This window comes from Delphinapterus leucas, chromosome 1 (genome assembly GCF_059928025.1).
Source record: "Delphinapterus leucas isolate spDelLeu-1000000601 "Yukka" chromosome 1, BTC_Dleu_Yukka2, whole genome shotgun sequence".
NCBI lineage: Eukaryota > Metazoa > Chordata > Mammalia > Artiodactyla > Monodontidae > Delphinapterus > Delphinapterus leucas.
In genome coordinates, this window is record NC_143129.1 from 156,732,232 (window position 1) to 156,748,388 (window position 16,157).

Here is a 16,157-nt window from a genome sequence, read left to right on the forward strand (position 1 = left end):
GGAGGTCACCTCTCCCAGGGGACCATTTCCCAAGAGCTGTCTCACCCCACAGAGTCCAGTGTGTGCTGTGGCCAAATAGAGAATTTGCCTTTTCTCAGCAGCCTTTTGGCTGAGAGGGCAGCCTAGGCTTTTCTAACAAGCCATAGCTCTCGTACAGGGATGCAAAGCCCATGTGAGGGAGCATGTGGTAGGAGCAGCACTTAGCACAAGATGAGTTAGACCATGGGACGAGCTCCATCACGGTCAGCTGCTGTTGACCTTGTTAGGCTTGTTATCACCACTGCTATGCACCTGGGCTGGGTATAGGACGCTTTACCTCCTCCATATGACATCTGATCAACCCAACTTCCCTTCAAGGAAGGTGTGAGTATCCCCATTTTACAGATAAGGAAACTGAGGCAGGTATGGGGAGGTAAGTACACAACTAGTAGTAACAGAGTGACAATATATGGCCTTGAATTTAAGTATCTGACTCTAGAGCCCATATTCTTAACCATTAGTCATATTTACTGCTCTTCATTGGACATAAAACCTCTCGGTGAAGCAGAAAGGGATTTTAGTCCTGAAATGACCAATGTCCTTCCTTCTGGATTTGTCTGACCCAGGAACGAGGGGACCCTAGATTCTTTGAGGCCAGAACTCCAGCTACTCTTTTGACTGACTCATTCATACTGGAGGCACAGTTATTACCTCTTTCCAGGGAGTATTTCATCAACCATCCAACCAATGTTTTTTAGGGATCTTCCCTGTGCCAGGCCTTGTTCACGGTGCAGGGAATGCATCACAAGTAATAATAATTACAACTAACCCTTACTATGTGCCAGGTACTGTTCTAGACACTGCACATAGATTAACTCATTTAATCCTCACAATCCCACAGACAGCTGGCATTAGCCTTTCCTTATAGATGAAGAAATCAAGGCACAGAGAGGTTAAGTAATCTGCCCAGTGTTCCACAGCTAATGAGTATCAGAGTCAGGATTTGAACCCAGGCAGCCTGGGGTCTGCATCCATACATTTAATTGCCCCTGCACTGTTGTGGCTCACATAGTCCCTGACTCACAGAACTTCTAGTCTTTCCTTTCCAACAGGCATGTTCAAATAGGACCAAACTAGCTTAATTCAGTTTTGTTTGCTAAGAAGCAAACTGGGCAGTGAGAATGAATCATCCTGAATTTATAAAGTGCTTGACATCATGGGGACAGTGGGAAAGAGTCAAGGTCATGAATGGGACCCTGGTCTATTTTCCACCATGGCCTTGACTGCCATGTGCCCTTTGGCAAGTCTCCTCGCCTCTCAGCCTCCATTTCTTTATTTGCAAAATGGATTGTCAGTACCTGTTCTAACTGCCTCCAGGCATTTTTGTGAAGACCAACTGGTGTGGCAGATGGAAAGAAGATTTCAAATAGAAAAAAACAGGCACTGGGCAAGGATTTGTTATTGAACCAAAGTGAAATTTTGGTCAGCTTGATGAATGAATGAATGAATGAATGGTCCTAGCAGGCCTGCAGATTGGCTCCCTGGGTAACAAATGGCTCTGTTCGGGAAGTCTGTTGGAAGTTTTCAGAGTCTCATCAGGGCTCTCTCCTTGGCCATGTCCCATGCTCCCGTCCCTTGAGTTATTTTGCATCTAACTTTGTGTGAGGCTCCAAGACTGCTTAGGCAAACATTCATTAATGTCTGTTGGGAGAAAGGCCTTGTGCTAGACTCTGTGGGGACACTGAGATGAATTTTGAATGGTCTCTGCTCTCAGGGGCTCAGAGGCTAGGAGGAGAAGTAATAATAATAATAATAATAATGATAATAACGATGGCCAGCATTTACCACATCCCAGATATTGTGTTGAGTTTTTATATGCATTATTTCATTTAATCATTGCAACAATTCCATGAGTTACTAAAACTTTTGTCCCATTTTGCATGAGGAACCAGATTTAGACAGGTTAAGTAACTTACCCAATTTCACACAACTCTGAAATTATAGAGCTGGGCATGAATTTGACAAAGAGTATGTGCATACAAATAACTCTATTATAAGGTGGAAACTACAGCGTATCCTACTAGAGGGGCAGGGACAGGCCTCTTGGCATTCAGAAAGGGAAGGGGAGCAGGATGATGGTGGTGATGACAATGGTGATGCTGACAGTCTGTTGACGGTAATGATGAAGATATTCATGATGGGAGTGGTAGTGGCGGTCGTGGTGATAATGGCAGTGATGGTGTTGAAGAGGATGGCGATGATGACGATAACCCTCTAGTGCCCGTTTGTTGAGCTTTTCTTTCATGCTAGGCCCTGACCTGGGTGCTTCCTACTATCTCATTTCATCCTCATAATGACTTTCCAATGTCAAGGTCATCATCTCCATTTTACCCATGAGGACTCTGAGCTAGAGACAGGCTGAGTGGCCTGCCAAGGGCACGCATCCAGCCAGCGCTGGACTGGAGCTTGAGCATGCCTCACGGCAGAGCCATGGCTCTTTCCCATACCAGGGTCCCTAACCCGTGGGCCATGGGGCCGGGCATCCCGGAGATGCTCCATAAATACCTACTGAGCAAATATTGAATGAATGGATCCCCGAGGGGTCAAAGCCTTAAACCCAGAAGACAGAAATAACATGTCTCGAGTGAGTATGTGTAACCGTTATTTAAATAGATATAGCGGTGCTGTGATCATTAAAATACAAGTTAATTGTAAAGCATTATGTTCATGTGGCTTTTGTATTGTTCTTTATTTTTTTTTTCAATGAAAATATACTAAGTGTACAGTTCGGAGGAGTTTTGAGAAATATTTTCACACAAAAAGGGGTCCTCATGCTAAAAATGGTGGGAAGCGTCCTGCAGTACTGCATGTCGTGTGAAGTGCTTTGCCCAGTGTCTGGCACAGAGGTCACTCAGAGGAGAGAGGAAACCCACCAGGCTGGGGATTGCGAGCTGTGGCATTGGTCCTGGGTCTACAAGTGACTTACCAGACCTGAGCTGTCCCTTTCCATGGCTGTCTCTATGAGACCTAACACCAGCATCTAAGAGATTTCCCAAGTGGCTATGGAATGCTGGCATGAATGAATGGATAACGGAAGAAAAAAATGAGTGAATTACGACGAATGGTGCTCAGGGAGCCTGTGAGGGGATGTTTTCCCCAAGGAGTGCTTGAAAGTGAGAGGTTTTCAGCCAGAGAGCAGAAATAGAACACAGGGGGTTCAACAGGGGCCGTTGACTCCAGACTTCCAGCTCTGTGAGTGGGTGGTTAGGCTACAGTGGCATCCCCAGGGGTGTCTGATCTTGACTCTGTGATGACCCTGTTGGAGATGGGGTGGTGGCTGGAGCTTGGCTGTGAGACTCCTCTCAGCAAGGCTGTGCTCCTTATTTGGGGATGCATTTTTCAAACTCAAGTGCAAGCTGACAGATGGCAATGGTATAATATTCTCACATTCTCTACTTCCCACAGGCCTCCTTCCAACACAGCCCTGCGAGCTCTTAAAAACCTCTGTCATATCTCGACCATGAGACCACGGCTGGCTCTTGGCAGGTAAGCCCCCCATTGCTCCCTCACACCACGGGGCATGGAGCAGTTTCAGCACAGCCCTGAGACCACGGGCACGTTTGTGGCCAAGAGGTAGCTGGGGCTGACTCCAGTCTTGGCAGGAGAATGGAGCCTCACACTCTACCAGGACTTCAGGACAAAGCTGCCAGATGTCCAGAGTCCTGCAGCTGCCATTTCTACCAATGGCAGTATATGGCGCTAGGAATGTGTCCTGGGACAGAAGCCAGGGAACTGGTTCTGACACCGTGTCAGCCTTTACTGCTCAGGAAACTCTCAGGCAAGAACCTGCCTTTCTGGGTTTTGTTTCCCTATGTGAAAGTGAGGGAATAGGACTCAGTGAACTGGACTCAGAGCCAGCTCTTCTAGCCTCTGGCCAAGGCCATGGGCTGGGAGGAGGGATGGTGGGGACAGCAGCTGTCTGCCACTTCCCTAGGGCTCGTCTCCTGTTTGATTGCTCCATGGACCTCCATGGAGAGCCTGGGCTGGGCTTTGCGTGTGCCATGCGTGTGCATGTATGCATTTGAGCCCAGGACCTGTGTCCCTTCCAGCAAACTGTGCTTGAAGTCGAACTCAAGCATGGACAGTCACCAGCCCTGCACCTGCCCTGTCATGGCTGGACAGCACACCACGGTCCCTGTAGGCTCTGGTGCCCAGATGGGAAGGGCAAAGGCTGCCCACATGCTGAGAGCATGGGCAGTCCTGCAGCAGACTGTGGGTGTGAAGATCAAGCTGGGTGACGGGCAACACAAGGTGGGAGGCTAGGTTACCGTAACGGTGAGGCCTTCGTTCGTGTGGGGGTGAGTGCAGGGCCAAAGCTCACGGGCAGATCTTCAGGGCAGGCTGGGAGAGCTGCCCAGGAGATGAGACCAGGAGGGCACTGAGGCCTAGAGAGGAATAAAGCACATCCTTGCCCTGAAAAGGCTTCCCATCCGAAGGAGGAGATGATGTGCAAATAGCCACAGTACAGGAAACCTGTGAAGGCAGGAGGGGTCCATTCTGTCTGGGTTTGGTTGTGGGGTGGTTCAGGGAAGACCATTTGAAGATGACACTTGAACTGGGCTTTGAAGGATGAATAGAAGTTCACCAGGTTAAAAAAAAAAAAAAAAAAAGGAAGAAGGGCATTCTAGGCTGAGGAGACAGCACGTACAAAGGGGGAGTGGCTGGGGTGTAGGCCCAAAGGAGGAGTGAGGAGAAGTGAGGCTGGGAGAAGTGGGTGGGCCTTTGAATGCCGGGCCAAGGAGCTCGGGGTAGGCCCTTTATAATCAAGGAAGGAAAGGAGATGGTCAGCTCCGTGGTGCCAAGAGAGGCCTCTGGGGCCCGGGGAGAGGCTGAGAGCAAAGAGGAGGGGCTCGTGTCAGAACCTACTGAACATTGGTCATGGGAGGCCCAGGACAGGATGCCCCTCACTGAAGGGTCTGTGCCCCACCGGGGCCCTTCAGGTCTCCCGATGAAGAGCAGCCACAGGGACGCTGGGGTCCCCGTCCTGTGCCGGGGGCCTCTCCAGTGGAGGGCTGCTGGCCTGGCCATTAGAACCCCTCTTCCCGCCGCACGCAGCTCCCCTCCTCCACCGCCCCTGAAGAACGGTGGGCCGCCTCCCCCAGGACAGCACCATGTAAGGATGCAGCGTTGTTACCGAGGCCCTTCTCAGCCTTCTCCCGTCCTCTCCACTACACAACGAGGAGGCTCCCCCGCTAGAGTTGTTTTCTGTGTGGTGGGTAACACTCCACAGTCGCGTAGTTTTACAGTTTCCTCTCTTGGCAGAACTCAGAACGCCTTCACATCTGTTGTCTCTCCTGGGACAGAAGAAAGAGTAGGCTCTGGGACCCGAGAGCGCTGGGCTCCGGCCCTGCCCTGTCACTCCCCTGGGGAGCAGTGTAACCGCCTGTGCCTCAGGGCCTTCATCTCCTAAACACCCACCTCCTCGGGTGGTTCCAGAATCAGATGCCAGAGCTCGTGTGAAAGGCCAGCTCGGTGCCCGTCACATGGGGAACTTATACTCTGTGCTGCTCTACCAGCTCATGTCCCAGTGATGGAGCAGGTGGCCTGGAAAGGCCTGTGGGTTTTTTGGTTCAAGGGTGGCATGAACAGTTCGTACCTGTGCTTTAACAGGCAGGCAGGCCCATGGACTTAATTTTCCTTTGAAAAGTTCATTCAGCAGAACTTTCCTGACACCTCCTCTTTCCAGGCACTGGCAGACACTGGGGACCCCGACAGGAATAAGATGGTCCCTTCTGCAGAAGGGATGTGTAAACAAATAGCAACACACTGTAAGAAAGGAACAGAGCTGTGGAAGAGGGAGCGTGGAAGGATCAGTAGGGATTCGTCAGATCAGGAGAACCGTGGAAGGCAGCGAGGGCATTGCAGGCAAAGGGGCCAGCAGGTACGCAGGCATCACCGTGGGAAACCTCCTGCTTGGTGGGGCACCTGTGTTAGTGTTTACGATGACCTGCTCTGCAGAGCTCTCCATCACAGAGAAGCATCCAAGGAAGCCTGCACCTGCCCCCTCGTCAGCTCAGGAGGGTCAGATCCAGGCCAGGCTTCACAGTTTAAGAGGAACATCAGTGAGCTCTGAGATATGGCCAGATGTGCAACTTCTAGTGCCCAGGCAGCAAGGAGCTTCTGATGCTTTTCTTGCTTTGAGTTGAGGGCACGTGTTATCCACAAACTCATAATTAGTCAGGGAAACGTTATTGCTGTGTTTGTGCTGGGGCCTGGGATAGAGACGAATAAACATGGATCCTGCCCCAAGTACAGAGAAACAGGTGGACAGACCTTAAAGGCCCATATCACATATCTACAGATGCTCTAACGGGGTGGGGAGGGCATTCAAAGTGCTAAGGGGCCATAGAGGAGGGGCAGTCAGAAGGCAGGAGCAGGGGGCCGTCATAAGGAGGGAATCTGAGCCAGATGATAATAAGAATAAGAATACTTATAATAACTAATGATTATTGAGCACTTACTATGTGCCAGGCACTGCTCTAAGAGTTTTATATGGATTTACGTTTCACCTACACAACAATGCTATGAGGCAAGTGTTGCTATCATCCTTTTTTACAGGTGAGGAAAATGATGCACAGAGAGGCTGAGTAACTGTCCAAGGCACACACAGCTGGGGAGTGGCCTAGCCAGGCCAAACCTAGGCAGTCTGGCCTCAGAGCCCACTCTTGAAGGACCTGGCATAGCCTAAACACTAAGCACTCTCTAAGAACTAGAGGCACCAACAGGATTGGGACCATGTCTGTCTTGCTCTAGCACATAGTAGGCACTCAGTAAAAATGCGTTCACTAACTAGAATGCACAGATGCATGGATACGTTGATCCCTGAAAGAGCAGGGACAGAAAATGGGCACAGGGACAGGCACTGCAGACAGAGGTTACAGCTGAAGCAAAGGCCTCAGGTACCAGCACGTGGAGTTGCTTCGAGGCTCTGCCAGGTCTGGAGCACTGGAAGGCTGGAGGGGACCAGATAAGGAAGGCAGAGTTTGAAAGGGAGCTTTCCTGGCCAACCCTTCCTGTTCCAAAGACCTGGCACCTGCCCGCCTTCCCCTGCAAGCCTTCCCCACCCAACCTGTCCCACATCGAGAAAGGGAGGATGCCTTGACCTTTGTGTCCCCACACCTCTCTGTCACCCATTCCTTCAAAGGCTCCCAGAGGCAGGGGAGGCAGGGGAGGCCTGCACCACCCAAGAGGGGCTTAGGAAAGACAGTTTAAAACGTGCTCCTGTACGGGATGGCTTTCTGGATGTTTGAGGCTTCAGGGAGCCGGTGTTTTTCAAAGATCCTTCCTCCCTTCCTTCCAGCTCTGTGGGCTATGCATGGGAAACTAGAGCTGGGACTTAGCTCTGTGGCTTCCTAGCTGGGTGCTGTTGGGTAAAGCGATTCTGTGCCTCAGTTTCCATCTCCATAAAGTGGGAATAAAAACAACAGAATTAAAGTGAGCAAGGTTTGGGGAAACTCCCATTCAGATCGAGGCTCAGTGAAACGTAGTTTCTCGGCTTCCTGCTTTGCTTCTGGGGCCTCAGTTTCCTCCATAAAAGGAAGACTTGGAGAATGTTGATCTTTCCAGCTTGACATTCTAGGATTCAAAGCTGTCCACACTGGAGGACTAGATATACAGACACATTTACACATACATATGTGCTATATGACTGTAAGTATATACAATGTAATCACTTTTATAAATTTAAAATGTATACTAAATTATATTTAATATAGACATATAATTGACAGCATCTTTATTGTGTTTTCTTCTGCTTGAAAAAGTAATACATATTTACTGAGAACATTTTGGAAAGTACAGAAAAAGAAAAAGTTTCAGCCGCTATTCCACATTTGACACTGCCTCTTAGATAGGGAATTCCTCTCCCACCTTTTTTCCTATGCACATACACAGATTTTTCAAAAACATATTTGGGATTGTACTCTGCATCCTATTTTTGCACTCAAGCTGAGCTATGGAGCCAGGTCTCTGGGCAGGGCTGTCGTCCCCACGCCCGAGAGGAACCAGAGGCAGCTGCTACCCCAGCTGTTCTGTGCCCGCTTCCCTGCTCCTGCCTGGGCGGCCGGCTGCAGGCATCTGACCTTCGGATGTTCTGTGTCTCTGGCGGGTGCACATTTTACACTAATTTTAGCCTAGCCTCTCAGGCCCGCTGGCCTTGGGGGCTGCACACAATGGACAGCTTATGTAGACAGCTGCCAACAGTGCAGGAAGAACCGTCCCACCTTAAAATGTTCCCCATCACCGGCCAGTCCTCTGCTCTCAGAGAACAAGCCGGCTCCCTGTTCCTTCTCTCACCAGGAAGGGGCCAGTGTTGATGTTCCCAGCCCAGCAGGCTGGACCTGGCGGGCAGGTGGCCCACCAAACACATGGGCGATTGCTTCTCTGGATGGGGCCGTGTTTTTACAGGACAGGCTTGAATTTGAGCTGGAACAGCTGAGAGAGACTTCCCAAGAAATTGCTGGGTGGTGAGTTTGCAGCAGGGCAGCTGGGTGTCTGAAATGTCCCTGGGTGTGTATAGAGAGCCTTCCAGAGCCTCACCTTAATGCTTTACCTTTGTCAAGTTTGTACAAACGTACAATGTTCTTTGACATCCGGTTTTGTCCTGATGACAGCCCTGTGTATTGGGTGACAGAATTCCCATTTTACAGGCAAGGGAACTGAGGTCGAGATGGGGAAGCAATTTGTTCAAGGTCACCCAGCAAGTCAGTGGCAGGGACTTGAACATGAACGTGGGTCTCTCACCCCAAGTCCAGGGCGCTTTCCATTCACTGGCATCGTACAGGTAAGGGGTTCAACCAGGTTCATATGCGTCTGCTCTGTGTTTCCTTAGGTTTGGTATTGTTTTTGCAAAATGGAGATACTTTAATTTTCACCTTAAAAGTCATACGTGTTTATTGAAAATAAATATACCTGGTTGGTCTGTCTCTAAAGCACAAATCTGATCGTGGGAGATTCTCGCTTCAAAATGTGTGATGGCTCCCTTTGTCCACAGAGTGAAGTCCACGTGCCTTAGCCTGACATCCAATCTTCACAGCTTGCTACCTGCTCAACCCCTTCCCCACTCTCTCCCAGTCTGGGCTCCCCCAGCACTTAGATAGCTCTACCGTGGCACCAAGGTGGGGCTGGAAACCTTCCTTACGATCTGCCCCCTGAGCAGAATAGAGCCATGAGGCAAGAAACCAGGGGGTTACTCATCTCCATGTCCCTGGGGCCCACCCGCGGCCAGACATGGAGCCAAGACCAGTAAATGTATTGGTCCCCAACCCACGGTCCTTCATGAGAAACTGGAGCTTTGATCTATGCTTAGAAGAAAGCCGAGGCCTGCCCGGCAGCTGCCAGCCCCATAAGGAAGTGGATGCTTGGCCGGACTCCCAGGAGGGGCCTGCAGGGCCAAGTCAAGAAACACCAGCCCTGGGCAGGCTGGGAGGAGGAAAACGGAAGGGCGTCCCCAGATGTGTGCTGGAGACCAACCCCTTACCCCATGGCAAACCTTCCACCTCCACCCCCTCCCCTCCGCAGTCCCTTGGTGACAATACAGCCTGTGTAATACATCCGCAGCCCGGACAGTGGCTCTTTGACCCAAGTCCGATGCTCTTCAGGAACAATCCATAGGCATCACAGCTGCTCTGGGGGGAGAAAAGTTCTCTAGGGACTATCTTGGCTCAGTGAGGGCAGGACCCTCTCTCTCCGACTCCGTGTGGGGCTCCTCTCTGGGCATAGCCCCTCAGCCTCCCAGACTCTGGGCTCTGGACATTACTGTGAGAGAGGCAAGGCCTTCAGAGTCCCACAGCCTCAGCTTCTGCCAGTCCTGTCAGTTACTAGCTCAGGGCTCCATCTCTCTGAGCCTCAGTTTCCCCATCTGCAAAATGGGACTAGTGATACCAGCCTTTCAGGGTTTTTGTATCTTGCAGGAAAGTGCTTTTCAAAAAGCCTAGCAGAGCAGCAGACACACAGTGAATGCCTGTGCTCCTTCTTCTGGAGGGTTCTCAAGGCCTCGAGAGCCTCCCTGAGAAGTGCCAAGGCTGCTCGGTGAGGATGGAGGTCTCTGGGGAGAGGTGCTGGGGCAGGTTGTACATGGCACAGCAATCTAGCAGCTACCACTTCTCTGATTCTGACGTGGTCTCAGGGATTTAGCCAAAGACAAACATTTTGTTTCCTAATGAAAGCCCGTGGAAAAGTAGACTTTTATGACGGTTGTTTCACTTCACTTTCAGCTTTCTAGGAAGATGTCTTTCGTTCATATTTTCGTTCATTTATTCATTCGTTCTACAAATGTCTCCATGGCCTTGACCACCTGCCAGATGTGGCAAGAGATGCACAAACAGGCCATGCAGGGCCCCTGCCTTCCAAGAGCCCACCGTCTCACTAATAATTGTCATTCAGGGTAAAAATGTAGGAATGACATGGGAAAGGCACAGTGTTGGGGTAGGGAGTGATCGTTTCCTGAAGGGTTGTTTGGGAAAGGGTCCATGAAGAAGGTGGCACCAAAATGAGCCAGTTAGGAAGCACAGAGGGAAAAGACCCCAGTCTCCAAAAAACAGAAGCGTAAAATTCCAAGAATAAACTTAGGAAGCCATTGTGGATTAGTGTATAAGTTAAATGAAATCCCAATTAAAATCTCAACAAAATTTTGTAATAAAATGATTATAAAGTACATCTGGAAAAATAAACATGGATGAATGGCCTAGAAAAATTCAGTGTTGGTAAAGTGTAGCTCAGTGGACCTGAACAGAGCACCCAGAAGCAGGTGTAAGTGAGCGTGGTGTTTAGAATTAGAGACAAAAAGACTGATGATTCCTGACATGCCATAAAGACAACCAGTTAGCTATTTGTAGATGGAAAAAAAAGAATGAAACTAGATCCATAATTCAGTCCTCACATCAAAATATTTCCTAGGTGAAGAAAAAGCATGAAACCAGAAAAGTACTAGAAGAAAAACAATGAGGGAACATTTATGTCATATTGGGATGGAGAATGCCTCCTTAAGTAGAAAACTAAATCCAGAAATCATGAAAGAAAATAATTAAAGACCCCATGGGCAAAAAACACAATGATCAAGGTTAAAAGATTATAACAAGCTAAGAAAAGTATTTCAATTTGCAAAAGACAAAATGCAGGGCATATTAAGCGTATGAAGGGTAGTCACCAGTAGTCAAAGGATGTACATTAAAGAATCAAGTTGTATGTTTGGGTGCCTATTTCTTTTTTTATAATTTTTTTAAATTTATCTTTATTTTTTAATTAATTTGTTTATTTTTGGCTACGTTGGGTCTTCGTTGCTGCGTGTGGGCTTTCTCTAGTTACAGTGAGCAGGGGCTACTCTTCGTTGTGGTGTGCGGGCTTCTCATTGCGGTGGTTTCCCTTGTTGCAGAGTACGGGCTCTAGGTGCACGGCTTCAGTAGCTGTGGCACGCAGGCTCAGTAGTTGTAGCTCGTGGGCTCTAGAGCACAGGCTCAGTAGTTGTGGCGCACAGGCTTAGTTGCTCCACGGCATGTGGGATCTTCCAGGACCAGGGCTCCAACCTGTGTCACCTTTATTGACAGGCAGATTCTTAACCACTGCGCCACCAGGGAAGTCCGGGTGCCTATTTCAAAGCATGAGAAAACCTGGGGAGATGAGGAATGGGACACAGGGACACTGGAGCACTGTTAGTGGATTGTGAATTGATACATTTTCTGGAGGGGAGGTTTAACAGTATGTACCAACATTTTCAAACGGGCATACCCTTCAACTCAGCAGTCCGCTTCTAAATAGGTATCCTAAGGAAACAATCAAAAAGTGCCTGGAATTGTATGTATAAGAAGGCAACAGAGCACAGTGGTTAAGAGTGAGGCATCAGAGGTCAGAGAGACCTGGTTTTATGCCATGTGACCCTGGAAGAGTTACTTAACATCTCTAAGCATCAGTGCCCTCAACTGTAAAGGGGGCATAATAATAACACCACTTTCATAGGCTCGTTGTGAGATAGTATTCAATGAGATGATACTTACAAAATTCATAAATATGATTTATATAAACGTAAATTTATCTGTATACTTGTTTATAAATAAAATTCAGTGAGATAATACTTACAAAACTCTTAGCAGAGGGCTGGGCCCATAGTAAGTACTGAATGAATGTGGCTATTTTATTATTAGCAATACGGCTGTTTATCTTAATGTTGTTTATAATAGTGAATAATCGGAAACAACCAAATTGTCCATCAGTAGGTTAATAAGTAAAAGAATGCTCATGGAGATGCAGCCATCTAGAGACCTGTGTTTATGGGTCTGGAAAGGTGTTTTTCACATAATAGTGTATGAATATTTTTTAAAAGGTGTCAAAAGAATGTGGAAGGTATGTTCTAAATGGTATACATCTGTGTATCTAGAAAAGTACTGTTCATTCTTGTTATTAACAGTAGTTAAGTTCTATAAAGTTCCACAAACACTGAATTTATTTTGTGAGCAATGAACCATTGTTCCTAGGAGAAATACAGCATTGGTGCCTGCGAGCCTCTGGTCACAACTTTCTTGTCAACCTGTCAGTACGTAACCTTGTTGTATGTGTGTTTCTATCAAAACACCTTATTTAATATATACTGTTGATTCATTAACATTGCACTCATGGCCAATAGCCCTGTAAGTCTTGCCTGAATGAAGCGTATCTAACACATGTGTTGTCTCTGTAAGGCACATCATAGTGAAATCACTGACAAAAAGCACAAAAATGCAAACATCATGACACTAAATAGACTGTAAAAAGGACACTTGTTGACATAGGGGAGCTGAAACAAGAAGGCAGTGTCGATGGACATTTAGGTGGCTTCCACGTCTTGGCTATTGTAAACAGCACTGCAATGAACATTGGGGTGCACGTATCCTTTTGGACCATGTTTTTCTCCATGTATATGCCCAGGAGTGGGATTGCAGGATCCTGTGGTAGCTCTATTTTTAGTTTCTTAAGGAACCTCCCTACTGTTCTCCATAGTGGCTGCACCAATTTACATTCCCATCAACAGTGTAGGAGGGCTCCCTTCTCTCCACACCCTCTCCAACATTTGTTGTTCGTGGATTTTTTCACGATAGCCATTCTGACTGGTGTGAGGTGGTATCTCATTGTGGTTTTGATTTGCATTTCTCTAATAATTAGCAATGTTGAACATCTTTTCATGTGCCTCTTGGCCACCTGTATGATTTCTTTGGAGAAACGTCTATTTAGGTCTCCACCCATTTTTTGATTGGGTTGTTTGTTTTGATGATATTAAGCCACTTGTGGGGAGACTCAAATCTTTTGCTCTGCACGTGTCTGCAAATGACCACAAAAGCGCCATGAGCATTGATTTCAGGATTGCAAACCAACTAGTGAGTAGGTGAATTTACAGATGCAGAAACCTTGAATAATGACAATCAACTCTATCTAAAAAAAGATGGTCATGTTAATGATGGTTATCTGACGGTCAGCGTGAAAGGTAATTTTCCCCTCTTGCTTCCTTGAACTTAAAATGCTTTAACTTTTTTATGGTGGGCATGTGTAAGTAAAATCAGGCAAAGCAGTAAAGTTCTTTTCATTTTGGGAAGAAAAACTTGTCACTGATGTCTTTCCATTGTCAAGATAAAAGCCAAACTCAGTAGAATAATAAAAACAGCTAATAATTTTAGATAATGCTTACTATGCACCCCACAGATTTCTAAGCCCTTTATGTATATTAATTCATGTACTCCTCACCAAAAGAGATAGGTACTATTATTATATTACCCTCATTTTAAGGTGAGAAAGCTAAGGCAAAGAGAGGTCAGATAACTTGCCCAAGGTCAGAGCTAGTGAGAAGCAGAGTTCAGATCAGAACCCAGGCAGTCTGGCTCCAGAATCCATGCTTTCAACCAAAATTCTGTGAGCGCATGCTCAGTGCCTAGCCTGGCTCTGGGTCGCAGAGATGCCCAGGAAAATCTGACCAAGAGACTTGCAGTCTGGAATGAGGGCAGCAACAAGGATGCACCAGCACTGTCGGCTCGTGGCAGGGCGGTGGGGTGCTTCCCGGCCCAGCCTGAGGGCTCAGAGAAGGTGGCATGCTTTAGCTCAGTACTCCAGGTCCCCCGAGTCTGGCTCCCCTTCCTTTCTCACCTTCTTACAGGCACACCCTCTCTCCCACCAGGGCATCCCACTCACAGCCACATGCAACCATCCCCCTCTCTGAAGGAGCTCAAAAGTCATCTTCTTGGGGCTTCCCTGGTGGCACAGTGGTTGAGAGTCTGCCTGCCAATGCAGGGGACATGGGTTCGAGCCCTGGTCTGGGAAGATCCCACATGCCGCGGAGCAGCTAGGCCCGTGAGCCACAACTACTGAGCCTGCGCGTCTGGAGCCTGTGCTCCGTAACAAGAGAGGCCGCGACAGTGAGAAGCCCGCGCACCGCAACGAAGAGTGGCCCCCGCTCGCTGCAACTGGAGAAAGCCCTCGCACAGAAACGGAGACCCAACACAGGAAACATAAATAAATAAATAAATAAATTTAAAAGTCATCTTCTTTCTCAACATCAGGAAGAAGCGAGGGCTCCTTCCCCTGATCACCGCTCTATTTTGGAGCCATTGTCTCTACTCACCTGTCCATCTACCCCCTCGAATGAACTTGTCTCATTTCATCTATCAGTAAGTGTTAAATGAATAAATAAACAAACAAGTGGAAATACCTAAGATTCTGAGCCCGCCCACCCCCCCCAAACATAGGCCAATGGGACTGTAGCACAGTTGCTGTTGAAGGCTGCCGAGGCTCTGGAGGACTCTGGAGGGCTGCTCTGTCTGCCCTGGAGCCTCTGCGACCACAGGATCGGGTGGTGGAGCTGACAGGGCTGCGAGACCAACGTTACGCAGGGTGCTGTTTCTGTGGCTTCTGAAAAACCCCCCACCCCAGTGGGAGAGACTAAGAAAGGTCCCATTCAGCTTCTCTTGGCATTTCCAAGGGAAAGGATGGGGTTTGGATTGGCTGGGCTAGGGACATCTTTTCTAAAATAGCCTCATGCATATTCAGCTGCTCCCTGAAATAGTCGGGTGGCTATTTTAAGCGGCTTCTACTCAGATGCCCACACATAATGGCATCTACCTTGAGCGTGTAAACCAGCAAGAAGAAAAGAAAAGGGTATGAGAGGACAGTGTTAGGAGGCTTTTGATGGATTCCTACCACTCCTCCCCCACCCCTTGGTGTGTTTTCCTCTCGGGGACTCTCTTGCATGAAATTGAAAGTCATGGTTACTATGACAACTCACTGGAGGAGTTTTCCCATCCAGTGACCTCACCCACCCGGATCTCAGAAGGCACAACTACACCAGGACAGCCATCACTTAAAGCACAATGACGTTAAGTCCATGACAGAAGTTGGTTAGTTTACTCCTGAGAGAGTCCCTTAGTACCCATTTCCTCATGCTTTGTACACAGTCTAACAAGTTCCCAGCAGATTAGAAGTAGAGGCAGTGGGAGGGTAGAGAGACCCTAACAGCAGGAGGTTGAGGTTACAACAGACAACCCAGCTGTTAGAGTAAAGAGAGAGCAACTCTATAAAGGACACATTTATTAACAAGTATGTACTGAAGCATCAATGTGTACCCTGTTTGCTGGGGAAATAAAGATAAATAAGACACAGGTCATGGGATGAACAGGTAAATAAACAATCGTAAGTGTATTTATCTAAACTCTAACTTTGTTTCCCCCGAAAAAGATTCAAAAAAGAAGATGGAAATACAATGTTATAAGGGCTGAATTCAGAAATACAATGTCATAGGTGCCAGGGTTGAGGTAAGGACACTGGATTTGCAAAGGAAGGAAACAGATCTGTCTGAGGAGGTTGGGAAGGTGAGGCTTGGGCAGAGGGATAAGAGCTCTTCGAGGACAAGCAGGTGGTGGCCTCTGTTCAAGGTGGCAGGCACAGCACGTACAAAGGAACAGAGGTGGGAAACAGCAGGTCTGTTTGGGGACTTCCAGCTTAGGGTGTCTAGAGCGTGATGCTGAGGGGGAGGAAGGGGGAGGGGGAGAAAGGGGGAGGGGGGAGGAAGAAAGGGAGATGATGAGAGAAGAGGTGGGAGAGGTCTCAGAGCCACGTCTCTGGGGCCTTGGAGGCTCTGCTCTATTAGAAGAACTCTCTGGGGCTCT

At 48.2% G+C, this 16,157-nt stretch overlaps 1 long non-coding RNA gene across 1 annotated transcript; it reads left to right on the top strand.

Moving 5' to 3' along the window:
- The first annotated feature begins 1,418 nt into the window (after positions 1 to 1,418).
- On the top strand, positions 1,419 to 14,701 carry LOC149750774 (uncharacterized). The gene is made up of 2 exons (XR_016387618.1): positions 1,419 to 3,525; positions 14,174 to 14,701. It is a non-coding gene; the product is annotated as an uncharacterized LOC149750774 (long non-coding RNA).
- The last annotated feature ends 1,456 nt before the right edge of the window (positions 14,702 to 16,157 follow it).